Source organism: Dermacentor silvarum, chromosome 6, assembly GCF_013339745.2.
Source record: "Dermacentor silvarum isolate Dsil-2018 chromosome 6, BIME_Dsil_1.4, whole genome shotgun sequence".
Taxonomy (NCBI): Eukaryota; Metazoa; Arthropoda; class Arachnida; order Ixodida; family Ixodidae; genus Dermacentor; species Dermacentor silvarum.
Window position 1 is genome coordinate 163,982,072 of NC_051159.1, and position 27,568 is coordinate 164,009,639.

The window sequence follows — 27,568 nt, forward strand, 5'->3', positions numbered from 1 at the left end:
TAATTCGCTCGTTCTTGCTGCCGCGCTTTCTTACTCCAGCGTATTGACAGCGAGTGTGCGCGGTCATTAACTGAGATGTGTTCATGTTTGCTGGTGCGCGCGTGACAACATGCTTGTTAATTTAGTTAGTAAGCGAATGTTTACAACTTCATACGGCCGATATAACTACAATGCTTACTTCGTATAGCTGTCTACTAATTTGTTATCGGAATCGATGCGTCGCCTTTCAGGCGGAACTGCGGTATTTTTTCCCAGTATACCACTCAACCTCTGCTGGGTGCCGAACTTTTGTAGATCGAAGTAAACTCATGCTCCGCGGGGGTGAAACTGAACTTGCTGGCCGGAGTTCACCAGCCGAAGAAGCGTGTACTTCTGAAGAAAAGTAAATCAATCAAGGATCGTGAGCTCTGAGTACTGTTAACCTGACTCGAGACACGTTTCGGCACAGTTTATGCATACATTTTATCTGCATAATACCATAAGCGGAAGAGGAAACGCCGGAGCAGTGTCGGCAATACATCGCTCCGAGCGTATGATTTCGGAAAAGTGGCATGATGACTTTCTGGCGCCTTGTCTTTCTCCGAGCAGCCAGTTTTATTCATATTGATCTTCTTTAGCTGTGTACACTTTCCATCTCTCCATCGACAGCCGCTTCCTACCAAGCGTGTCTAGTATCGATCGTCTCGGAAATGCAATCGCTCCAACACATTCGCCGCTGGCAGAACCCCCGTGTCATTACGCATCTGGTAGCAGCGAGCTATTTCCGAGGAATCGCTGGCTGCTGCCGGAGAGACTGCACTGTGGCAGCGCTATGCGCGAATGAATATGGTCTACAGCGCGGGAGATCAGGCGATCGGAAGCTGGGACGGGGTGCACGGGTTCACGTCATTTGAATACTTTCGGGAATACGGCCTTAAACTTCTTCGGAGAGTTCTTGTGCACTAATAAGGAAGTTCACACGGGATCGTTGCCTACTAATGCTTTCCCTAGGCCATTCGCATGGAGGAAGAACTTGGTTAGCCGACGATCTGAGGGAATGCTGAATCAAATTTTTAATCGAATGTACAGGCCAGGCAGGCACATAGCACTATCCAAAAGAGACAGATATCTAGCACTGCGAATATTCGACTGCGAGGCAAATGATTAGCTGGCACTGAATGCGTGTGACCATGCGCTCGTTCTGTGTGTCTATTTTGCATCTAGGCAATTTAAGGCTGATGAAAAGAGTCTGTATTTTTTGTTCTGTGACTACTGTATCAGGTACGCTATTATATCAAAGGGTGCTTGTATCACCAAGAGTCTCTATAACAGGCATCAACTTTCTTTTCTCAAGTAATTTTTATTTGCTTCAGCTCTTCTTACACTTCCAGCTGTCGGAGTTACAAGATTCATTGGCGTGAATATTTTGTGAGCGTTTGAATCGTCTTGGCTAGGAGCGTCTTATACTTATGAGGTCGAAGCGCGAACAAAGGAGCTAGTCTGAACAGCCTTAATGATAGAAAATAAACAAGATTAAGTGATAAAGTGTTGCTGAATAGTTTGTTTGTGAAAACCAAACTATAGGGCACTATAGCCAAACCCACTGTGTGTTCCTGGAGGCCTTCTAACCTTTCACCCACGCGTACGATGCATGCGCCGTCGATACTGGGACACACGGTGGAGGCGGTGGCACGAACGTGCTTGGAGTGCACGTATAATTGCTATTGGAATAAAAGAAGGAACGTCACTAAAACTGAAATAGACGTATGTCGCTGCAGGCGCCAGATGTTTGCCTTTTGGAGCAACATACCACCTGTATTCGAACTATTTCTTCCACGCGACGTGTGCGGCGTACATTACTCCAGCCTCACCTCTCGTTCCTACGCTATCTCGTTTTTTCTTATATCATTCGTTAAGGAATGCGAAAAGCGCCCTTGCTGTTGACCTTTAATGCGAAGTGGCTTCTACTGCAATTCCTATTCGCGTGGTGAAACAAAAGGCTTTCCTGTAAAAATGTCACAGTTTCGCCCGAAAGGCGAAGCATCGATTGCGATAGCAAATTAGTAGAGAGCAATTCGGAGTAGGGATAGTGGCTTTATCGGCTGCATAAACTTGGACACATTCGCTTACTAGCAGAATTAACAATCGTGGTGTCAGCGCGCACAAGCAAACATGAATAGATCACACTGAATGACCGCAGACAACGACTGTCAAAACCCTGGCAGCAAGCGCAGGTTCGCGCGGTCTATCGCTTCAATGGAAACTCAGCGGCGAATGCACAGCCCATGCAAAGGTCAGAGCCGTGTGGAGGTAAGAGACGGTGCGAGCGACCGGCACCGCCGGGCAAACTGCAGAGGATAAGTTGTTGGCAGAGGAGAAGCTGCCCCCCCCCCCTCCCTCCTGCGCTGCCTTCCCGCTTTCATGCTTTCGCGTGGGAGATTGAGTGGCAAGATACGCCTTTGGTGACGGAGCACAGCGCCGCCTCGCCTCCCTCCCTCCCATACCCCCCCGGGCTTTCGCGCCGGTCGCGTTTGCTTTCCGCCGTGCGTTCGCCCTCCGTGATAGCGCGCGCGTCCCCCGCGCGCTTTCGCTCGCGCATACGGCGCGCGGCGACGATTTTATCGCCCTTGGAGTCTATACGGAACCTCACGGCGACGGCGACGCCGACGGCAGTAATCCGGTTGAAGTGTCCATATAATTGCTATCGCAATAAAGTCAAGAAGGAAAATAATACTGGTCTTCTACCCCAATTCTATGATCTAATCATGCGCTGAAGCTAAATGAAGTGTACATGCAACTTTCATGAAAGAAGAGATTAAAAAAAAGGTTTGGCTGTGCATGTGCTATGAGTATTTGCGTGTAGTCAAACACCACGATTAACAATATTTTGATATGACTATTTTGCCACCGTTCTTGCAGTGCATCGTAACTGTGGACTATTTCCGCGTGAGAACTCCTTCCCTGCTCGTTCCTACGAAAACCGCGCGCACATAAATTTTGGTGAAGCTTGAGCTGTTCAGTCTCGGGATCATAGGTTACGGTTTGAAGGTGCAGCCTCAGCTGAAAAGACTACCGCTTTTGTCAGCGAAGACACACGCTTCAGTGGACGGCGTTGGTTTGTGATCAGCATATTATAAAAAATAAAGGGCAGTCAGACATTGTCGGCAATGTGCGATTGGCCTTTACTTTTTTTCCAATAGGATGTACACGTCTATGCACATTTAAGCCGTACATGTCATCGTGGACTTCGCAGATGAACAAAACGCAGCGGGTTAAAACCATGCAATGAGCACTGTTTGAATTATATCTAGGAAGACGGTGACGAAGCACCGGCTGAAAACAAGACTATAGTAATGTTTGTTGCCTCCTATCACTCTCTAACAGGCTAGTTTATGGGTAGTATACTGGTGTGACTTCTTCAGAGCAAACAAACAATGAATCAGACAAACAAACAAACGAAGAAATAAACAAACAAGCAGAAATAAACAGATTGCGCCCGGCCCTACCTAAAGGGTGCGAGGGAGAGCGACAGAGAGAGGGAGAGAGAAGCTTTATTTAACAATGGATAATAGAAGATTTTGTGCAAACTGTTGGTTCGCAAGCGCATGACCACTGTTTTGTCAACTTTAAGTACCGTGGCGTGCCTCAGCCTCTGCAGAAAGACCTGATGAACTCGTGCTTCGCTTAAGCCTTCACCTTCGCAGCCTCTCCCCTTCGTTCCTGCTCCTCATCATCTTTTTACAGAATCACAATAAAGAAAGCGAAGCACTTCGAAATTTCGTTGTCCATGCTTCAATGAACAATAATGTGCGACTGGCTACGAGTGGTGCTCTGGCGCTTTAGGCTACTGCGCGCTAGACTGAACGAATGACCCGCTGATCAGGAGGGAGACGCCGTGCTTGGACACGTGTATTCACAGGAGAGCGGTTTTGACTATGTCATCCCAGCTTTGGCTTACACTCCAGTGCCACATTACCGAGATACAGAGCGTGGGTCTTTTCGCTATACCTTTTCTCTTTTTATATAATGTGCTTAGCAGTTAAGCCATATTGACTCGCCCTTCAGCTATTTTTTGTATTCCGCATTCGCGGGCTGGAATCCATTAGGCTTCAGAGTACAATTTCGAAATCAGCTAACCAAAAGTTCTTGGTGAAGTTAATTCGTCTTGCCAGTATTCATCAAACAAGTATTGGTGTGCCACGGTCCATGACAAGCTTCTACGCTTGACAAGTGCAGAAATAAGTGAAATGTAACCTGCAACAACGCAAACACACCTCGCGCCCCATGAAGGCATATCTACCTTCTGCAGCGAAGTACGCGGAGCGAATGAACGAATGAATGAAATTTATTTTGCGCTCACAACAGTGGAGAGGCATTGAGAGAAAAAGCTCAGCAGGGCTTGTCGAGTCCCAAATCCTACATTTTTCCACAGAGAATGCAGCAGCAATACAGCAGAAACATGGTAGGTAAAGAAACAAATACATCGAAATCAACAAATAAGAAACCCCCCCAAAAAACTTAACTGTATAAGAATCTATATATACTCACTGAAACTGAAACAAAGCACGCATCAACTGGCAGTACTTGATTGAGGATAACTGTTTTAGAAAGTTTGCTTAATCTGTCTGGTACAGGACAACAAAGATATAACTCAGCTCTCAATACTATGAAGGACAGGAAGGCAGCGACGCAGCATCTGAAAGCCGTAGTTTGTATGCGGTGGGGAACCATAAAAGTGTGACTGAGCGCGAAATTTATAGGTCTCACGACGGGAAGTCAGCACCCCTGTACTACGAAGAAATGTTACATCGTGCATTATCTATTGCGCAGCATACGGCGACTCATAAATTATAAACAAAAAACCCCGCCTTTGGGATTTTGCTTTATAGAAAAGCTCTGCAGTGGTGTGATGTAACATAAATAGTGACTTTAATAATAAGAACTTTAGTGCTATAGGGAGAATGATATTACGTTGGGACAAAGGTGACGAGCTACAGCTGCAACTTTATGGGTGCATTTACACCGGCGATTGAGAGAGGTCGCACGACCGACCGCGACTATCGACCAAGCAGTGACTCCCGGTTTCCGGTGTTCACGCGGTTCCCACCGGCAAGCGCGACTGCCCTTCGCTACACCAAAGTGTCTCGCGATTACTGTCGTTCACATTTGGTCGCACCGTCAACCATCGTAACCACCTAAAATAACTGCCGACGTCTTCCGACGTCCTGCGTCTGCACTGCTGTTTGGTTAAGCAGCTTTACTACGGCAGTTGCGCGATAGAAAAATCCGGCAGCGAGCGACTTACAGTCGCTTTTGGACCGTAGCGGACGTTTGTGGCCGGTCACATTGCGACCTAAGCGAGCCGTAGGTGCGGATGAGTATTAAGAATCACGTGATTAATGTGCATGCCCCACAGCATCCTATTCATAAACCACACACCTAAAATTTAATGGTAAAACAATTCTATGGCACCAAGTTGTCCACTGCTAGTAGTAGAGCCACCTAACCTCAAACTCTCCCTCCCCCTCCCCTACTTTTCAGTAAAGGAAGTGTTACTAGGGCTTGCAAATGAGATATTTCTTGAGTTCAAAAAAAAAAAAAAGGAACAGTGGGCACACGAGCATGAGCATCAGATGAGAAATCTTGACACCAACTAATAGCAAAGTCGATGAAAGATCAGAGCTTCGTCATCATCCGAAAATTCTCCAACGGCGGGGTAAAAACTGCGTTTTTTCGACAAAAGCAAGGTATGTGGTAGCACCCATCATGGCGCCTGCTGACGTTCATCTGGCACACTTACCGGATGAATCTTTCAGCACGTGCATTCAAAAGGGCAACAATTAAAGGGAAACTGCAGTAAAGGTCTGACTCATCAGGCAGTTGGAACGGCTGCACTGAAAATCTGTGAGTTTGTGAGCCAAAACATACCATCACCATCGTTGTTCTAGCCTGAACCTAATATATAAAATTATGGCTGTACAAGATCTGAACTCTTGCATCCTGTTGGAAGGCACGTATCACTGCAGGTTAGCCTGGTGCCGCTCAGAAAAGTCATCTCTATATGAAAATCAAACAGGCAGCCCACAATTTGCATTCACGTCTGCTCTGATATTGTCTCTTCTGAGCAGTAATACAACCATTTCCGAGCTCTTTGTTAAGAGAAAATGCCTCAATACCTCATAAGTTCCCATGCGAACAGGTCATTACTCAGAAAGAAATATAACCTTACAACACGTCATCTAGGCTTTGAGAACCACCTGAACTTTCACAGGCATGCAAATGGTATTGCTTCCATGGTGAAGTAGGGGAGCGCCACCAACACATACGAAGACGAAGAACCTTACCAATCATGGAACCTTACCAGCTCGTCCAAATGTCTACCTTGCTATGGTATTACTGCACAACAATACCAAGAAAGGCGAAACTATTTTGTGGAGAGATGATTTTGAGTCCCGCTAGTATCGCCCATCACTGGAGATACCGAAGTAGTGATGACGAACATGACCTATTCTAACCAGCACTTCTTCCATAAGCCGCTAAGGGGGTTAGCTGGTGGACAGGCTGCAATACTTATGTACTATCGACCAAAAGAGTTTACGGACCAAGGGATCTGACAAAAAGCGGAATATCTCAGCAGCCTCAAAACGCCGCCTGGTATTCCCATTTCCAGCCTCTACTGGTATATGCGAACAGCATTGTGATGTACGGTTTTACTGGCTCTTTCAAAGGCTGCTTGGATATTTAGCGTTTTCTGAGAACCCATGGTCCGTAAACTTTTTTGGTCGATAGTACGTGCCCGGTAAGCTCCATTGCTTACAGGCACCACCATGCTGTCGAAGTCAGAGTCAGCGAGCTCAGCACAAAAGATAAACATAGTCAGGAAAAATTGCTAAATGGTCCTTCGTATTGCACACTCCTCTCTTACATTAGGGAAACCAATTCGAAGACGTTTTTGTTATACAAGTGTGGTACTTCTCGCTCGCCTCCCTTCACCCAGCCTATAATCCCTGTGGGTAACACCTGCGTAATTAAAGACACCTTTTCTGGTAAATACATAACTTGCAAATTACAATGCCAAATTTATTTGGTCAACATTCTAAAATATTACACAAACTAAGCGTTATCCTTATTATCCATCTGCTTCTTGACTGGATTCGTAGTTTTCTTTATAATCGTTCACAGTAGGTTTCTTTTAATTCATTCAACTCCCCTGACGCATCAGTATCTTCGGGAGTGCGTCAAGGTTCTATTTTAGGGCCTCTGCTTTCTTCTTCTTTATATGAACGATATTCTAAACTCTGTTTCAGTAAAAATTCGGCTTTACGCTGACGACTGCGTTTTCTACTACGTCATTTCTGCACCGAACGACCATAATACTCTGAATAACTGTTTTGTAAGTTTTTTTTTTTTGAGTTGTGTGAACTCTGGCAAATGAAGATTAACTTAGAAAAAGCAGTTGTCATGTCCTTTCACAAGCATGCATATATATACTCATATTCCAATTACTCCTATAACCCTACTTTTCTGCAGCGCACCTAGGCCTCTTTTTCACTCCAAGGTTATCCTGGTCAAACATATTCTAAAAACTTGCAGCAAAGCACTAAAAAACTCGGTTACCGGAACCGAACCCTACGTGTTGCCCTGAAAGAAACTAAACTCATTTCATACAAAACATTTGAAAGACCTGTTCTTGAATATGCAGCTACCATATGAAACCCTTACAAAATTTCGGGCATTCACAAAATAGAATCTCTTAATAAAAAGGCTGTTCGTTTCATATACCGCCGCTATGACAGAATCTGCATATCCTTATGCTTGGTTTAACCCCTCTTCCCCACCGACGTCACATTAATCCTCTGAAACTTCTACACTCTCTGTTGTACTCTCCACATTATGCCTCTCTAACAGATCTATGACACGTGCGAAGCCCCTAATCACGAGAAACAGCAATCCGTTAAACTTACCGATCTTTTTCGCTCGCACCAGCACTTTTTAAATACAGTTCTTTTTCCCAGGACTATTCAATTCTCGAGTGATTTGCCTGGCTACATCCGTTGCTTACCACAGAAAGAATAAGGGGATGCTTTAACCATGTTCTCACGTATGCTTCATTTGTAGAGTGTTTTGGATTTGCCACACATTGTATTCACGCACTTCTGCAGTAGCCCTTTTGGGTTGCAGTATCTGTAAATAAATAAATAAATAAATAAATAAATAAATAAATAAATAAATAAATAAATAAATAAATAAATAAATAAATAAATAAATAAATAAATAAATAAATAAATAAATAAATAAATATAAACTGATTCAGCGACCCCTGGAAGGTTCTTGGTATGTACCAACGTTTTACTATAAGCAACAATTCTACCGCGTATTGTACCAGATTAATTAGCAGGCCTCCACCATCTACCAAAACTAACCGTGCATTGTTATGCTAAGTCGCATTCTGTATTTTGAAACAGGCAGATAGATCCCGAGCAGAAAGAAAAAAAAAGTTATATTAAGGTACAGACAGCTGTGCTCGCAAAGTCTTTAATGAAAAGTTTCATCGCGCTCCGTAATCCAAGAAGCGGTGCATTTATATGCTGGAACCATGTAACACTGGCAGTGCAGAAGAAAACATAAGAATAACATTGGAAAAAAGAAAGCAAATGTGCCCACTATAATTGCGAAACTTTTCTTTTCACCGGGACAAATATAGGCACATCAAAAACTTTTAATTATTTTGAGCACGAAAGGAATAGTTAGGGTCGATGATTTCCTGGACACCGCTGTGTTTCATTAATCCACCACAGGGGTTACGATTAACTATGGCACTCCGGAGGCGAAGCAGCGGCTGTAATAATGGTAGGCCAAGAGCATGCAACCACAGTGCCTAGAAGGGTGCCCTTATCTGAAAAAAAGTTTTACATCGCGGTTCACCTGCCTTGAATTCTAGCACATCAGAGAAATGAGGAGAGAGAGAGAGAGAGAGAGGGAACCAATGAAAGGAGAGAGAGAAACATGCTTTAATGATATGCCGGAGATGTTAGCCTGGCTGTTCGCCTGACATGCTAGTCCAATGAAAGGCGCAAGGCAGGGAGGTCAACCAGAACAGTAAACCCGATTTTTACTCATAGAATTTACAGCGTAGAGGGAGGTAGAACGATAAAAAGAAAGAAGACAGAGAGCGACACCAATAGTTTACCTATGCACGAAGCCGGCCGTCGACACAAGTAAACGCTACTCGCTTATGAAGCCGTTTATTCAAGTCAGCGGCGCTCATGTAGTTGCAACACTTCCTTCATTAGCCGCTGATGAGATAACAGGTGAAGTCGGTATTTCAAAATAGCCTGTTCGGAAACTGGTTGGTCATGAATAGAAGCCGGCAAAGTCACGAGAGATTGTCTCTGTTCATTGTATCGAAGGCCATGATAAAGGATGTGCTCGAGGATACCGTCGTGACCGCAGTCGTTACACACAGAGCTTTCGGTCATCCCTGTATTGAAGATAAAAGACTCTGTAAGAGCTACTCCAAACCATAGCCAACAAAGGAAGGCTTTCTCGCATCTGAATGGTCTAGATGGGACTTGAAAGGGGGGCGAAGAGCCCCGTGTTAGGGAACTGAAGGTAGAACCCATGCTGAGCGCCTCAAGAATGCGTAACTATCTGGCGTGCCTTCTCTGTGGCGACTTTCTACTTCCCTATACCTTACTAGGAAAAAATTGTGGACTTTAACAGCCGCGACATGCCAACGACGTCTTCTTATTTTTTATCAGGAGTGACCTGAATTCTGGAAGAATCCGATGTATTGAGAGCAAAGTTCCATGTAATATGAGGAAAACTCGCCGATGTTTCCCTAGCTAAGACTAGCCGTTTCTGTAAACTGCAGCACATATATATATATATATATATATATATATATATATATATATATATGCAAATAATAAGTAGGTTGTGATGTTGCTTGCGCGCAATCAACAGCATTATCACAATATCTGAAAAGACCAAATTCATAAGTAAGATTCGACAGTTAAATCACGCATCTCCATAATCACCTCCAGGACCTGTAGTAATCAACGGAGGTACCTCTGTACCTGGAAAATATCTCGTTCGATGTGTTCCTATGTTGAAACGAACAGTGAGCCGACACAGCTAAATAGCTTCCCAAAGCCACCAACCAGGTCATACCTTTGATGAACTTAAACTCTGCATCCTGCAGTCAAATTTCCGTTCTGCACGAGACAGAAAATAAAGAGAATCATACCTCGTCCATAGATTTCAGACATTGCAACCAAGAGGCATAAACGTTTGAAAGCGAGCTTAAGAATCTATTTGCTATGCGAAATTTGAAACTACAGGCAGAACGCTGAGTTACTTTTATTGCGATAGCAATTATATGAACACTCAAAAGCAGATTTCTGCCGTCGGCGTCGCCGTCGCCGTCGCCGTGAGGTTCCGTATGACGTCAATGGAGATGAAATCGTCGCCGCGCTCCGCCGAACGCTGTATGTGCGAGTGAAAGGGCGCGAGGGGCGCCCACTTTCACGGGGAGTGAACGCACGGCGGAGAACAAACGCGCGTTCTGCGCCGTGCTCCCTTAAGGGCTGCAGAAGTAGGCGTCTCTTTCCTCCTTTACAATCACCATATATGTAGAGCAAACGCGCCTCCTTCCGACGCGCGAGAGGCCGTGGGGGAGGGGGGGGGGAGGGGTAGGGAAGGGAGGCGACGTTTAGCGGCGGCACCAAGTGCCTATTTATATCAGAGGCTCCGGCAACAGTCACCAACGCCGCACGCATTTTGAGCGAACGCGGGCAAAACGCCGACGGCGTCGACAACAGTTCTGCGTGTTGCCGGTGCTGCTGCATGTCCAAGTTTATACAGATGATAAAGCTAACATCATTACTACGTATAGCTCTCTACAAATTTGCTATCGCAATTGATGCTTCGCCTTTCAGGTGAAACTGCGACAACTTTTTTATTGGGTTGCTTAGTTTTCTTTTTCCTTTTTGTTTGGTTGTCAATAATATTCCAACCTCCTCACCTCCCTTTTCTTTCTTTCATTCCTTTCAATCGTTCATATACTTAATAATTTTTTCCCATGAGCACCATTTTCTCCAGCTACATTTATTCCCTCTTTCCGAGAGACGATAATTCACTGACCTCCAGCGGAGAAAATTATCCGCAGCGCCCGTCATCCAGGCCCCTTCCACGAAAAGAGGAACCTACAGTGACACGTCAACCGGCTGACACCATGCTACCTCACATTCCTCCACCGACTATCTGTAGCGCATTATCTTTCTTTTAAATTCTACACCCTCCCCGCTAACGCACCCTCGATCCTTACCTCGCTCACCCGCCTTACCCCCTCTCCCCTTTAGAAGAACCGTACCTATATATACTGTGCCGAGGAAAACATATGTCGCCTTGAAAATGGCAAGTCAACTTGTCGAAACGCTGGCTCCTGCTTTCACCTTGTTCTAGTTTTGATCGTCGTCTTGCTTTTCTGTCTCCCGCCTTCCCTGTGCTTTCCCTATATTTAAACAGTCACAAACACTTCTCTATGTCACCGAGCGTTTCGGCAATGAAGTAGACACAAGGAGTTTGTAAGAATGTCATTCATCGCAGCCACGGTGAAGAATGCGTAGTAAACAGTTTCCCCTTCTTGCCACTTACTGACTAAAGCCTGGCATTGCTTGCATTATGGCTATTTGGGGCCCAGCGATAGAACGCCCTGGAGAGAAGAGGTTCCCACGAGAAGAGCGCAACGCGCATCACAAAAGCAGGAGGTAAGCTGACTCCTGACACCTCGACACACGCCAAACTTTTGTGATGCGTTCTCGCGTAATCTTTAAGCTAATCCCAACGCGAGCGTCACAGCAACGGAATAATGTGCCAGCCGTGCTTGCGACACGCCCTCTTCACTTCGCGGATGAACGGCGATGGATAAAGGCACGGGGGAACTCCTTAATCCGCGTGTCTAATCAGCGGGCTCTGTATTAATCCTACCATATTCCTCATGTGATTTCTCGTCCAGTGCTTGGAAACTAGTAGATAGAAAGCGCGCAGAGGTAAAATAAAACAATAAAGCAATCTACGAGAGGCCGTAGACGCGGGTTTTGTTAGTAATTATGTGTAAAGATCTAAACCAAATTGCACTGTTAAGTCAACAATTAGAAGTAAACACAGAAGTGATTTAATCTTGCTCTATGGGATAGAAATCGCAGAGACTTACTGTCACGTGACTACGGTGGCCGAAAAGATGACGTGTTGGACTGTCGCAACTAATACTGCTAGAGGCTGCAAGGCCGCTACAGAGGCGCAAGTAGCCAGGTTTGTGGAAGATAAACAGAATGCATGGTTGCTACGAGGAGCGGCTACATTAAAAAAATCGAATGACGTTCTTTTGCTTCTTAGCCTGTATTGAAAAGGGCACGGGACCTCGTGCAAACGAGTTGAGGGGCGCGTTGGACGCCGATCGTCAGCTATTATAGCTCCTTGAGGCGCACCTGATGTCATGTGAGAGCTTTGGAACGTCGACAAGTTTCTCGAGGACAGCCCTCGCGTTCTCCCGCAACTTTCTGTTTGCGCATAAATGACTTGCAAATGCTGTTGTTTCCGCTCATGCCAGCGGGTGTAATAATTCACGAGAGTGGCCTCCCCGCACTAAGAGTTTGCGCCGACACCAACTGCCTGCCGATTGTCTGCCAACGTCGAGAGCTTAATCGTCGGCCGACAGCCAGACGATCTTGCTGGCACAATACCGCGACACGCCCGCCCTATTCCCACGCCGACATTTTGTACACCTGCTGCTCGCTTTTTAATTTGTTGTAGACATTCTCCAAAAAACAATTTCCCTATATTCACAAAAAATATAAAACGAAACTTTAGACATTTGAATACGGATTGAATAGAGCACTGCATTTGCTTACGTCCACACATTCCGCCGCGGTTGATTGTTCGCTAAAAATACAGCAAACGACGCAGCACTGACATGACCAAATGCTTCAAGGCATGCAGATTTCCGCATGGGAGCAGAGTCGCATCATGCTGAGAAAGGCCGATATGATCGCCCGGGCTCTTTCGAAAAGGGTGACCGAGAGCTGGTAGTTTTGTCAGCTGGTTATCGCTTTTCGTGCTCATTATCTTGCACATAAGTATATGGTTTATGTGCTCGATGAAGTATTGCTAGAGAAAACTGTGAGCGCATAAGAGCTCGTTTAGAGAACCAGTACTTTTCTTGAGAGGACGGTAATGCCTGCTATAGCCACATGACGCGTTAGCGAGGTGATTGCTTATGCTGCGCATCCAGTGGAGAAAATAGCCCATCACATGCTGCCCGTTTGTCACAAGAGAAATAAATTGCATATTGGCAAGTAGCAATTCTGTCACCATAACAATACATACAGAACTACCACTCTACGTAGTCGCATTTTATTCATGAAGGAATTGCCGGCGAGTGCGACTGGCAGTCTTCGAGCGAGAACAGTAGCGTACCGAGGGCGACGCCGAGCCGTGTCGCTGCTTCCTGGCTCTTGTGTGCGCACCGTACAAAGCGAAGAGTGGTTCATTTCAAATCACCATGATCAGCAGATAGGTATAAAAAAAGTTTGCTTTCTCGTAAGTGCTTATCCGTTAGACCAGGTACACCGGTAGTGGGTGCCTAAACATAGCCTAAACTTGTAGGCTATGCTAGGCCTGAACACCGCTGAACGCGATCGACACTGGGCTCATACTCGATGTAAACGGCGGGGAAGGGCTGGCAATGGTGCATTTCAACGTCGGAAGCTTGTTTCGACTTGCTTTGAGCGCAAATAATTATATATGAAAACGAAGTTGCTGCAGCAATCGCGTTGTCGGTGCGATGTTATTGCTCAACGAGCGATCACCCGAAGACCAGCTGAACGAGAGTCGACAGAGTGGTATTGTTGTCGGCACGAAAGCATCTCGCACTACGACGACTCGCTGGCGTCGATCGCGTTGTTTTTTTCCTTGGCGACATGGTTTGCCGACTTGTCCGGTGATAGTTGGCGACGTAGTCGGTGTCGATGTCGTACGTGTCAGCCCGTGTAATTGCGCTATTACTGAATGAACGTTCCCGCAGAGCAAAATTAAGAAAAAAGAATGCTACAATAACAAGGCGCGCGCGATGGAATTATCACAGCGAAGCATGACTTGATCACAGGACAAAGGCACATGTGACGTCATGCTCGCTCGGGCCAGTGCGTTCTGCATTTAACGCGGGATTTCAAAAAGTACAAAGTTTGAGAAATAGTTGAGAAATAATTAAGCACCCGTTTTATTGCTGATACGGCTTAAAGCGTAAAATTGTGAAAACGCTCAAGACCATTTGCTTTCGTTTGTAAAATGGCCCGACAATCCTTTAAAGCTCAGTATACCCGTATAAGCCAGTAGGCTGTTGTGAACCTTAAGCATCGCATTTGAACCACCTTTAATTGCATAATGATTTAATGGTAGTATGAGTTTTGTAAACCCGACATGTATACTTGGTTTGTATATTTTTGTGCGAAAGCTCTAAAAAATTCTTCATTCCTTATTCGATGTAGGTTCCGCTAGCCACTTATGTTTTAGTATCGCCTGCTTTATCTGTGGATTAAAAACTTTCATTCGAACTAACTAGTATTCTTCTTGTGTCTAGCCTAATTTTAAAGCTGCGCATAATTGACTTCCCCCATTGAACGTTACCCATCCTCATCTTCTTGCTGCCTGCTGACCGTTGCAACCAGTTTCTCTGAGATTTCGTCAAGTGTCCCAATTACGCTCAAGCACGTCTCTTTGACGGTGTAGAGACGACAATGTCATCTACGTACGGAGTGCTTCCTCTGTACATTGCTTCATCAAAACGGCTGCCACCTTGGTAAACAGGAAAGTGTCCAGTTTCTAAGCATGCTGGAGTATCTCTATGACTTTGAAGCATCTATTTTCACAAATACAGCTGCTGACGTTCGTTCTCGCGCACTTTTCTAAATTCCTTGACGAGTCAAGTACGAATCTGCGGGTGTTCTTTCCTCTAAACTCTACGCTTAAATATACTAGTCCTACCGTGACATTCAGATTATGCGTATACAAAAAATTCTGCATAGAAAAGAATGGAGTTGCAGTTTATACACTCTTGTAAGTTTTTTTATATAAAAAAACTGGATAATAATACGAACATACAAGAGAAGTAAACGCAGAGAGATCTCAGTTGATTATAAGAGGACATGCATGCTCTTGCACTTCTATATACTATTTGGTTGAGCAGACCTAATGAAAAATAAAATAAGCGTTAAGCTCAGTTTAGATTTAAGGCACTATGGCATTAGGTCGCAAGAGTAAAAACAGTCTTTGGCGCTTCCACTTACGAACGCTGGAAATATCCACAAAGGAACACTGAACTATAATTATGCGCCTTTCTTGTCGGCCACAGCACACATCCTAGCAAGAAAACAAGAAAGATCCAGAAAGAACCATAAAGTCGATTGCCCGGTTGATTTGGTCTTTTCGCCTTTTGCTAAGGTTATCCGCGCGCTCGAGAATACAAATTTTGTGATTTTCAATTTATTACTCTGGCTTCCTCCGACGACATAATTCGCGCAGCGAAGCTTTAAGCTAGCCTTCTGTAACACGTTTTCCGGGTTTTGAGTGGTAGCGAAAGCAAGCGGCACGTTGCTCGATGAGAAACAAGAAGAAAATTTTTTTTCCCGAGTCCTTGAAGCGATTATGAAAGGTAGTCACGTCTAAGCAAAATAACGCTTCACTTGGGCGTACGTGGCTAAAATCAGATTGAGCACCGAAGGCGTTCGCCGCAAGGTATGATTTCACGTTTTGGATGTTTTGTTTAATAAACTCTTCAAGTTACTATCAGTGGGCTGTTTCTCTCTAAACAGAAAAAAATAAAGAGATGAAGAAAGAAAGAAAGGGGTAAAACACTTTTCATGCACTTGCGTTCCCTCATTGCCCGTGCTTCTGAGAGCTTTCTTTCTTGCTGCCGTGTTGCATGTAGTGCACCAATGTTGCTGCGTTGCATATTCAGGAAAATAAAAGTGAAAGACTGCATTTCATAACATCACGTTTTGAGCTGGAAGGCGTGTGGGAGCCTCATCTAGGTATATTTTGTGCGCGTCACTAATAGTACAGTTACAAAACGTCTGCATATAGGGTTTACCAGGATGATGCTGTGCACTGTTGAAGAAGCACTGACGTGAAATTTTGGAGGTTTCATTTTTACGGTACATGAAAGTTCTCGACCTCGAAACTCAAGAAAATATACTGACAGGCCTCAGAGCACCCTTAATAATCACTGCAATAGCAATAGTACATTTCTAGCTATTTGCTATTCCAGGCATGTCTAGAAAGGATAGTATAATAAACTATCTACGGAGCCCTGAGGCCTGCCAGTGCTTTTTATATGGTTTCGATTTTGAAGACCTTCGACTATCGCAAAATGAAAAATAAATCAAGGTATCATGTCAGCATTCCTTTAAGATAATAGCTCTTACAGCAGTCCCAGCTGCGCTTGCGATAAACTCGAACTTTCGCTAGTGTAGAATGCATCTCCGTAGTGGCGGGAGCATGAAATATTTCTACCGGATTGATTTTAGAGCCACGTTCATTAGGCGTAACATGTAGCCTCCACTTAGTTTATCCGTCTTACGCATTCACGTAACATCGTTAGTCTAGTGATGCTATCTTTTCTTTAGATAGCACAGTGGGTTCAGGAGCAAGAACACAAACATAACAGAGGAATTCTCAATGCAACAATGCAATACAACAAAGCGGGTAAGTAAATAATCAGAATTAAATAAAAGGAACGTAGCCGATATGCGCGCCATATAGGTCGACGACAGCGTGGCTCAGAAAATCTGATCGCTAGGATTGACGCGTAACCCTGTTAGTCTACAAGTTATGCAGGTGTTTGCATGTACAGCACTTCGCGATTGGGTTGCTGTCAACGTGTAGCATAAGTAGGAGCCCATAAAAGGATGTAATAGATTAATGCGTCTGGAATTTTGTAATATACATGTAATACAAAACGTAGGCAACTTAGGAGGTAAAGCAGAAGCATAATAGGGCGACCATTAAACAGCTGGCAGGCAGAAAGGAAATGAAATTTCCTCTTTAATCGCTCATTGTCTGCAGGAACGTCGAGCTGATTAGCGTTGAGAATGCGGGTGCACGCTTTCCATGAGGTAATTAGAAAGGTAACTAGAAAGAAAGTCGCACCCCCGCACAACATGAGTGCAGTGACAGTAAGCCGCAATTTTTTTTTTTTTTTTTGCATTTCTTCTGCAGGCATCCTGGAGAACAGTCATTCGTATCGCACAGCCTTATTGAACTATTCCAGCATGCATTCCGTATAAATCCTGCTTCCTTGCGGTGACAAAAGGGAGCAAGGTATATGGAATTATCGAAACGGTGCAGTATTTTTCAAAGGGGATATAACACGTCGAAGGTGGTCTGAAGGCATTCTAAGTTTCGTGAAGTACGAGATGCCCGACTTAATGAGACATTTTCACTTGATGAGACCTTTTGATAACCGTGCAGGAGTATATTCAGATACTGTGTTTTTCGATGGAGTAAAGGGGCTTCCTCTCGGCGAAACCACCTTGTTACGCAGGGCGCATGTGGCGGAATACAAAGATACAAAGTGACCACGGATGTCCGAATTCGTGCATTGATAGTTTTTTGGCACTTTGACTTTAAGGAGATGTGAGAGTACTGCGTACGCAAGAGCGTCAGCTTCGTTATTTCCAGCACTGGCAACGTGAGAGGGGATCCTCTGAAACTTTAGATAGAATCCTTTCTTGTCGAGGCCTCTCACGAGTGATAGTTACTTGCGTGGGAACTTCCTGGATGGTAAACCACTACAAAGTGCTTGCAATGCAGTCTTGGAGTCCATAAAATATACAACATCTTGTGCAGGCAAATTTCGTAGCCTTCGTAGGGTAGCAGCCGGACGTACCATATCTCAGCTCTGTACTTCGTGTAATTAGTCAGGATACATTGAACACTTTCTTTGGTCTTGCCTAAATGTTCTGTCGAAAAGGGTGCTCTTCTAGAGAACCAATGGCAAGAAATGCCTTCCACATGCGCTCCTGCAACACGTTGTACTTCCAGAAGTATCCGCTATAGCCCACAAGGAACGTTCACGCCTTCTCCTGACATTTCTAAGAGACACAGATCCATTCGACAAGTGGTAAATATCCCAGTGACACTGCAAGGAACACTCGGGCGGAGCAATTGCCAGCCTCAATCGCCAGGCTAAGCGCCACCTGCAGCTAAAACACACCACCACCACTACTACCACCTCCACCACCACTAAAAAAAGGCAAGGAAATTCAACCACTACCACCAAGGCATTGCAAGGAAATCGCGTAGAAGATCATACGAGACAGGATATTATTGCCAAAATGTTATGAAAAGAATAAGTCTTATTAGTATCGCCTAATCTTTGTTTTATGAATGAATTGTTTTTTGATCTCTCTATGTAGGAAATACAGCTTGGTTTGGCATGACTGTTTCCCCTTAAAAAGTTAGCTCAATAATAAATATCAACGGGCTGCAGCTTTTAATTATTAAATTGTCTTCAATTATTTGTGCACTTATCTGCCCCGCATCGGCACGTAGCATTTTTAATTTGACAACAAGTCTGCTTCCATATTTCTGCAACAGCTTCTTTTAAAGAAAACCACGTGTGGAGCAACTTCGATTTCAATCCTCATTCGGCGCATAGACTGCTTACACAGTAAAAGACGATGAAAGTAAAAAATGTCACAGTTTCGCCCTAAGGGCGAAGCAATGAATGCGATAGTAACACAGCAATGTCATACGAAGTAAGGTGAGCGGCTTTGGTAGCAATATGAATTGTAGTAAACATGAGCTGATTAAGTAAGCAGGTGTGCTGCAGCGTAAGTAGACCGACATGAAGAGAGACTCGATGACCACGAGAAGGCGCGTGTGAAACGGTGGTGTTGATGAGAAGCGCTTCCCGTGGGCAGCGCGCGTGCGAAGGGACACACCTGTAGCGCTGCACTGCCGATCCGGGCAGCATTACATGTGTAGCGTGCGTTGGAAAATGTGGCCCGACTATTACTAACTGAATGAACAAGCGTGGTGTGAGCGCGCACAAACAAACATGAATAGATCACACTGAATAACTGCAGAAAACGACTGTCAAAACGCTGGCAGCAAGCGCATATATACGCCCCAGCAGCGGGCGAAGGTACGTGCGGTCTATCGCTTCAACAGAAACTGAGCGGCGAACGCATAGAGCATAAAGGCCAGAGCCGTGTGGAGATAAGAGACGGTGCGGCGAGCGACGAGCGCGGTTGTTGGCAGAGGAAAAGTGCCCCCCCCCCCCCCCCCCCCCCGCTCCTTCCGGCGCTGGCTTCCCGCGTCCTTGCTGGCGCGTGGGAGAGATAAGAGACCGTGCGGTCAAGCGACGAGCGCGGCTGTTGGCACAGTAGAAGTGCCCCCCCCCCGCTCTCCGGCGCTGGCTTCCCGCTTCGTTGCTTGCGCGTGGGAGATTGAGTGCGTTCGCTCTCCGTGATAGCGCGCGTCCCAGCACGCTTCCGCTCGGGCATACGGCGCGCGGTGAAGATTTTATCTATACGGAACCTGACGGCGACGGCTACGGCGACGGCGACGCCGACGGCAGAAATCCGGTTGAAGTGTCCATATAATTGCTATCGCAATAAAATACATACACGGGCCGTAGTACTGACGGTTGCATATGAAGATGCCGAGATTAGGAAAACAAACAATGCGTGCTGCCGTTGCTTAAAGCACCCAGCGAACGTCACCACAATTTCTTCTTGGCATCTCGCTTTCTTCCTCACGCCGTTCAAAGCAGTAGTCAAGTCTCAAGAAATACTTCTTGCCAGAAAATCTGCGGCGACGCCGCGGATGGTTGTGACGATAAAGCAGTAAAAGTTGTAGTCTGACAAAATTTGTCGCTCGGCCTTCCACAAAGGAGTCTGAGATCTTCCCAGAAAAAAGAAAGTAAGTGAAAGATGCAAGAGCGAACAGGACAAGAAGATTTCTGCTAATGACTGTTTGCTTGTCTCGTGTAGTGGTCACGTGTTAAGTGCAAAGCATTTTAGGGGCCGGTGCTGTCGGCGTCTGATGTGGTGACATGTCGTCGTGGTCACGCGCGAAACCAAGATTGCTAAAAACTCGCGTCTCGTTCACTTGGTATATACCAAAATTGGCATGGAAGGGTAGGAATGTATGACTAGCGTGACTGATAGGTCACGCCACCAATAAAATCACATGCTTGTCAGTTACGTCACGATTAACGATAATAAAATCACGTGTGGTGCTTACCCGCATTGGGTATGCGGGTATGAACCAGGGATATGCGGGAATTAGCAGAAACTCGTGAAAATCGCTTCCGAAACGCCATTCTAGTACCAGCACAGCGAAAGAGAGGGCGCCACCACCCCACAAGCGCTCGATTCCTTCAGACTTGTGCAAGAATAGCGCAATAATAACATAAGGCAAACACCGGCGCATCACTGCTTCACACTTTGTCAGGTTTCAAGTTAGTGGATCTGCATTAGCGCAGAATTTTAACTACGCAAGCGTAGAATTTGAGCAGGATTGGAGCTAAATTAAGCGCAGGATTTGAGCAGGGTTTGAACTACACAAGCGCAGGATTTCTTAATGTGTTTAGCGCGTCATAATGATCATAGTTCTTGAATTTACAAAACGAATAGCGGCTCCTTTATTTCGATCCTTTGTGCCGATTTAGTCGTTTTGTGGGGCAGGGTAGTCGTCCCTTATATACTGCTGAACTCCTGGTGATTAGGCAGTCAAAAATGGTGGCTGAGAAGTTTTAATTACCCAAGTCACGAATTTTTGTTCTTTGTGGTCCCTATGTTGAGTCCGCTAGTCTAAGCACTAATCTGAGTCCAATTTTATTGTGATAACAATTATAGGGACACAGCAGATGAATTTCCGCCACCATCATCGTCGGCGGCGTTCGTATCATGCCGCGACCCAAGGCGCCGCATGCTGCACGTGCGAGGAAAAGCGAGATAGTGTGAGTCGAGGAGAATGGTTGATGGATGCATGCCATCTTTTCGCTCGCCCAGGGTTGAGAACGAAAAGGGGGAGGGGGCGGGTTGGGCGCCCGCTAAGGCAGGGGGACGAACGGAGGCAGGTGAGCGCGCGACTTCTCTACAAGCCCGGCTGTTGCTGAGCATGGCGAGGCAGAGCGCGGCCGCGCGCGTCCTACCTTGGAGGTAATCTACGGCGGGTGCAAAGTTAAGGTGAGCCGAGATTGCTGGTGATTTGGTTTGCGCTGTGTCCTTGCGCGCCTAATGTTGGAGGTCATGTAATCTCAAATTTCGGAGACGTGTTGAAGCTAGAGGCAGCACGAAGCTTTCACTCGCCGCTGCTGTCACTCTTCATCACGCCAGCGTTGTGTCAGCGTGATTTCGCAGTCATTGAGTGAGATCTATTAATGTTTGCCTGCGCGCGCATGACGCCATGCTTGTTAATTTAATGAGCAATCGAAATTTTATTGTAATTGAAAGGACCAATAAATCTACGACCCTTACTTATCACAGTTGTCTAGTAATTCGCTATCGCAATCAGTGCTTCACCTTTCGGGCGATACTGCGACTTTTTTCAGCATAAAATTGGACTGTATGGGTAAATAAACTAGTTGAGTGTGCGGTGTCGAGAGCGTACTTGTGTGTGACGACAAGAGAACGAAAACGACCACGTAGAAGGCGATCATATGACAGCAAATGATTTGTATGCGGGTTCGATGGGTGCCTATGACATAACAATTATTGGGTTCTACATGGGTAGTGGAAGAGCGTAAGCAAAAGAAATAGGAGATGTGACGTCATGTGTATAATTACGTGTTATACAGTAGTAAGTATCCATGACTGTGACAAGTGTTGTATGTTAAAACGACGATAACATTTGGAGGGGGGGGGGGGGGCTGATAAGGGCCTGACTCTCCATTTCTCGAACTGAAGTGCACGAGCCCTGCTCAATAGCTGGTGAAAGGTCTCGTCGATCGTAGAGGGGTTTCTAAACTTTTCGCAATGACTGTCAGTCCCGCATTTAAACTTGCTTACAGCCTCGTCAGATTGGTCGCGACTAAACCTGAAGCCACTCGTGAGGTACTTGAAAGTTTTGAGCAAAAATAGCCTAAATAGACTAAATAAGGAATACGAAGCCACTCGTGAGGTACTTGAATGTTTTGAGCAAAAATAGCCTAAATAGACTAAATAAGGAATACGGTCATTTTCACTATGCATCTCGCCATACCTATCATAGAAATAGCATTCACATTTAGTCGAGCTTAAGTCTAATAAGAAAAACTACCACTACTTGCTTCTATACATACCCTCTTGTTTATGGGAGGGGGGGGGGGGTTACATCATTCATAGTTCGTCGACCTTAATTTGAATAATCAGAAACACCACTACACGCTGAGATCTCTCAATATGTATCCAGGAATACAATTCACACCTGTCGCTGTTAAGGGTATTGCTGGCTGTTGGTTACGAGGAACAATGACCACCTACACTTTCGAAAGAAAAACGAAAAAAAAAAACACGTCCTGAAACATTTCATATACAATGAATACTGGCCCAGTTGCAGTGGGCCCCCAGTATATCTCAGTGAAGCTATCACAGCATTTTTTTGCTTGTGTACTAGAAATGTTACGCGATCTGTATTCACTATTTACGCATTCACAAAATTCTCGCAGTGGCTCCCGTCTTGTAATACGCGCATTTTTTCCTGCTTGAATAATCGCTGCAGCAATAAAAGCTAGATAAATAATCGCAGTAGTTTTTTTACATACATTTTTTTTTGCTGAACTAAACTTACTTCGAGTTTTGCGCATGTGTATCGGAGGCTGCTGATGTGGAATGCCCAAAGAACGGGCGTAATTATTGTCCGTCGCGCCACATAGTTCTACGTTCGGTTTCTCTGTCCTTTCATAGAGTGGAAAGTTTTGTGCTATGCAGGAACGACGTGTAATTAGATGCGCGCTGAAGCATAAAACACCGGACAAGACGAAAAATAACCGTTCTCCCTCTTTTTTTATTTCTTTTTCTCGCGGGTGCGTAGGGTGAATGCATTAGCATTTTTAGCGAAGCCTTCTTACGTTATTGTACCGCGAAAACACGCAAGCCTTCTGTCGGTCCTGGTATGCGGGACGAACATAAGGATGAAGCGTGCGATGCTGCATACGTGCAGATGTGAGGGAACGAACGCGTCCAGCGTAAGCAGCACAGAGCTGCACATGAACGCTTTAGTGACAGGTTGTGCAGCATGAAAACGCCATCATCGAAAGACAAGTGAATGCTACCAATGTTGTTCTGCGTAGCGGTTCATTTGAAAGCAATTCACTCTTCACCCAAGCATGGACGGGGAGCTCTGCGCTTATGTCCACGTGATGTGCTATGCAGGTTCACCTGGCATTTCGTCACGCAAGCCTCAGCGCAAGAAAGCTGTGTAAAAAATTTGCTTAGGGCTACACTTTTACTGCGCTGCGTGCTATGTGAAACTATAGCACTCTTAGTCAATACCCGCTTAAAACAACGCACATAACACGGAAGGTAGATAACAATTTCAACGCTTATAAATAGCTCCCTTGCAAGTGGCTTACTGCATATGCGGCCTATTTTCTGCAACTCTTCCATATGCGGCCCGCGTTTAAACGGCCCCATCAGTTGCAGAGTAGGTCCGCTTGGAAAGCGGCACGCATAACGCCAAATTTTTATGAAGTATTTCAGATCAAATCTATCCGGCTTACTAAGCGGCTCAAATATTATGCGGCTCAATATTATGAAAGAATCATTGATTTATAGCCAGGTGCAGCCCAGAGCAGTTTTGCGCGTGGTTTCATACACATAGCATAGAACCACATTACAGGAAATTGATGCAGGCAGCACACAAGTATGAAAACGCACATTACACAAATACAGAAACACTGGGAATCGAACCCGGGTACCATCGCTTGATAACTAAACACACTAACCACTCCACCAGATCATTACGCGGCCGCAGAGTACTCGCATAGCTATTTGTAGATACATTTGTGCTTCCAAGGCTGTCGTTTTATGTCAATCGTTCGCCGTCGGTGATCGTGCGTGGTATACGTATAGTTTGTGTAACTACTGCTATTTCTACTTCGCAACTGTTCGTAACTGCTGTTAAGATCTATTTAAATAAGTAGCAGTATACGAATAGCGCTATCAACAGCTGTCATGTGGGGCGGAAAGGCTAAACGTGGTAAGATTACGGAGCATGGGAGCTGCACGAAAAGAAAAGCTGCTTCGCCAGGCAAATGTTGTTTTTCATTGTGTTGTCTTTATTGGCTATGCTGCAGATTGTTCGCTGCAGTTGCTCTTTAACCGGGAACTTGGCTTAGTCTGAGAAACTCAACCCCGTCCACAAGGTTCAGTTAAAACTGATCCACCGCCAACATGCACAGCTGCAACTATAATTAACTGCACTTGCTTCAAGGTTGCGTTGTTGTGCTGCCTCGACGGTATAACCGCAATACATATCCGCTATTCTGAGACGTCGCATGAGCGGACAGGATTTTTTCGGCACGTCTAAGTTTATTGAACCGACAAATATTTCCATTTACCTCCGCTGGCCGCAACAGGGATGCTCTGTCAGTAAGACGGACATATATAGATGTTGCGAGCCCGACAAAAATGCTCTCGAACCGCCCCTTTTATGCCTCTCCGTTGTAGTTATTGATTCCGCGTTTATTTTGAAGCAGCAAGGCGCGTCGGTATCTCCGTTTGTGAGCCTACCGTAATTGTATTGCAAGTATCTTAAGCTTCACTGCTTTGCACACGCTAGCGTGTTTTCACCTCTTCACCTGCCACGCGCATGTGAAGTTGCGACTAGCTATATATACGGCGGCCATACCTTCAATGCCGTCGAGGTTAAACGAATGAAGGGAGGAAATAAATCGAGGCGTGCTTAACGAATTTATATTATGGGACTTGGCGTACCGAAACGGCTGTGGATTACGAGGGAGGCACTAATGGAGAGCTACGGATTAATTCTGGCCACCTGGAGTTATTTAACGCCCACCGAAAGTACAACACAAGCGTTTTCGCATTTCTGCCGGAATGCGACAGACGCAGCCGAAACCCTAAAGTCGCCTTGTGACACGACGGCTGTCGTTGAAAGAACGAAGGAGCTGTTTGAAAATGTCGTATAACCAGGCGGAATTTCGCCGGCGTGTCGAAACTTACAACGGCTCCATTCCTAGCCTTGCAAGTCGATGGCTTCGACGCGAAACCAACCTGGAATAACCGCGATTTGCCTATTGTGTCTTGCGCTAGATTTGTATGATAGCACTACCGCAATGAGCACGTTCTACTATCTGGAATGCTAGCGATTCTCCGTGCGGAAGACGAGCCGCATTCATGCGCATATAGATATATCCTTCGAAGTTACAGCATTGTATTTTGAAATTTCACTGGCTTCATTACCCCCACGGTGCCTCCCTACTTAATCTGAACACAATGAGTGCATACGTAGTGTAAACAAAGTAATCAAGCCATGACAATAGACGAAAACACGTATTACTCTGAGCAAGCAATGAAAGCGAACAAAATACGTTCAGTTGCGTTCTTCACGTTATGCACAAACACATTTCACATTTATTGGCCTCTTTGAAATCAAGTCAATGTGCTTGGGCGTTTGGTTTATTTTACTGATATTTATTCACATTTGCAGGTAATAACTAAATGGCCCACATTGTCAGCTGGCACTCAGGGGCACCCCTTTATGCCGCGTACACTTACTGGCATTCAGCTGCACTTGCGCTCATTTGCACTCGACTAAACTAATTCAGCGTCTTCGCATTCTTGCGAAATCAGAAGAAATGAGTAAGAGGAATGGCATCTGGACAGCGCAGCAAAGCACGGGCATGAAAAAAAAAAAAAAAAAACGAAGACGAGGACAGGCTCGTTTCATCTCGTGTCCCTGTTTTTCTGCTCTATCCAGGTAACATTCCATTATGACATACCAACAAGCCAATATCGCCACCCTCGTGAGTGAGAGCGCTCTCGAATGTTCGTCTATACCTGTAGTGTAATTACAGCGCGTGTAATTGCTTCAATGTCATCCGCATGCGAGCAATATTGTAAACACTTGTCTCTTTCTGAGGCCCACCCCATTTTTGTGCTGGCAAAATATGAGCTTTTTCTTCGTGTGCTTCATCATAAGCATACGATCTATGCGCACTGCAATGAAAAGCCATTCTGGGCCCGATTTTCGCTTACCGGTGCTGTGGTCCACTGGAGAGCCGGGGTTTATTCGAAGTTTGGTGGCGCTGTTATTAGTGTCGGCCTTTCCCGCTTTAACTCTGTATAGAGTTAAATAAAAAGAAGTTGCAAAAATTTGATAATTCGTGAAATATAAGCTCATAAGAAAGGTCTTATTGAGGCCTATTTTGGGGCTAATGGGTACCTCATAGCCGAAAGTGAACACTACATAGCAATCACTACGCAAAAGCTTTTACTTTGTAACACTCTCTCAACGCTTCGACGCACTTTTTCGGCGCCAAATTTGCAAGGATGCACATAAACCTTGCGTCCGCTCGCGGCCGCATATAGCGGGACCAGCCTGCCACCGCAGATATTGTGACGCATAACATCGCTTAAAAATCTATTTATATGCAGTACTTCGTGCTGGAACAAAAATATACCGCATATTTCCAGAGCGTTGTACGGGAATTGGCTAAAAGGATACTTGCTTCTTTCGATGTTGCGCGATCGTATAAGCGCTGTTTCCAAGTAAAAAAAAATGTTTAAGTGTATAGCGCTCAGGAGTGATTTTAGGGCGCCGAATGTCTGGTCCGGTATATTTAGTGTGCACACACACCGACTCATAAAGGCCTCTTCGACTATTGTAGGCAATTTTTGCACCCACTTTCGAGATAAACAACTGCAACTAGTTCATCACAGGATGGAAGAGAAGCGATGCACAAAATTTGCCTTTTGAACAATCATTGTACCGGCAAAACAAGCACACGACTACGCTAATAATCCTCTCTCCTTGAGTATTATTTGCCTTTTTGGAAGAGTAATCTTAAACAGGTGACTACTGAGAACTCGGCCACGTGCATTATTCTTGGCTACAGAGACAATTCACCCTACCAAAATTTGTCAAAATATTATTTTGCTTGTGAGTAACGTGGCAGCAGCACCGCCACAACTTCGTGACGCCTAGCTCAGCTTTTCTATGAGCTCAAAGATCGACCATGTTCTTCAGCGGTATAAAGAAAACACATGTAGTGGACCTGAAACTCTAAACGAAAAAACAGCAGCCATTGATTGGCCACTCTAAGCTGGTTCCTCGGGCAATCAGAGGAATTAAAGAAGTTTGTTTGAAGGCAAAAAGTATACGTGACAGAAGTGCAAGAAACTTAGTGAAGCACCTGCGTTCCCATGGAACAAAAAGGGTACTTCTTACCAATACTCCGAGTGCCACAGTATAAGTTTCGGAGCAATGGCTTCTAAACGAGCTGGAACCAAAGTGTACGTGCGTCTTCTAACGGAAAGCTACTTTGGAATCTGCTCTCCAATTAGCACCGGTCAGCGAG

The 27,568-nt window shown here is 45.3% G+C and overlaps 1 protein-coding gene across 1 annotated transcript in view; it reads right to left on the reverse strand.

The window, feature by feature from the left end:
- LOC125946439 (uncharacterized) overlaps window positions 1-26,331 on the reverse strand; it is a 283,769-nt gene extending 257,438 nt beyond the window's left edge. The window contains exon 1 of the mRNA XM_049669751.1: window positions 26,247-26,331. The gene's annotated coding sequence lies outside the window, so the exon portion shown is untranslated. The remainder of the gene's footprint in view (window positions 1-26,246) is intronic.
- Between the last annotated feature and the right edge of the window lie 1,237 nt (window positions 26,332-27,568).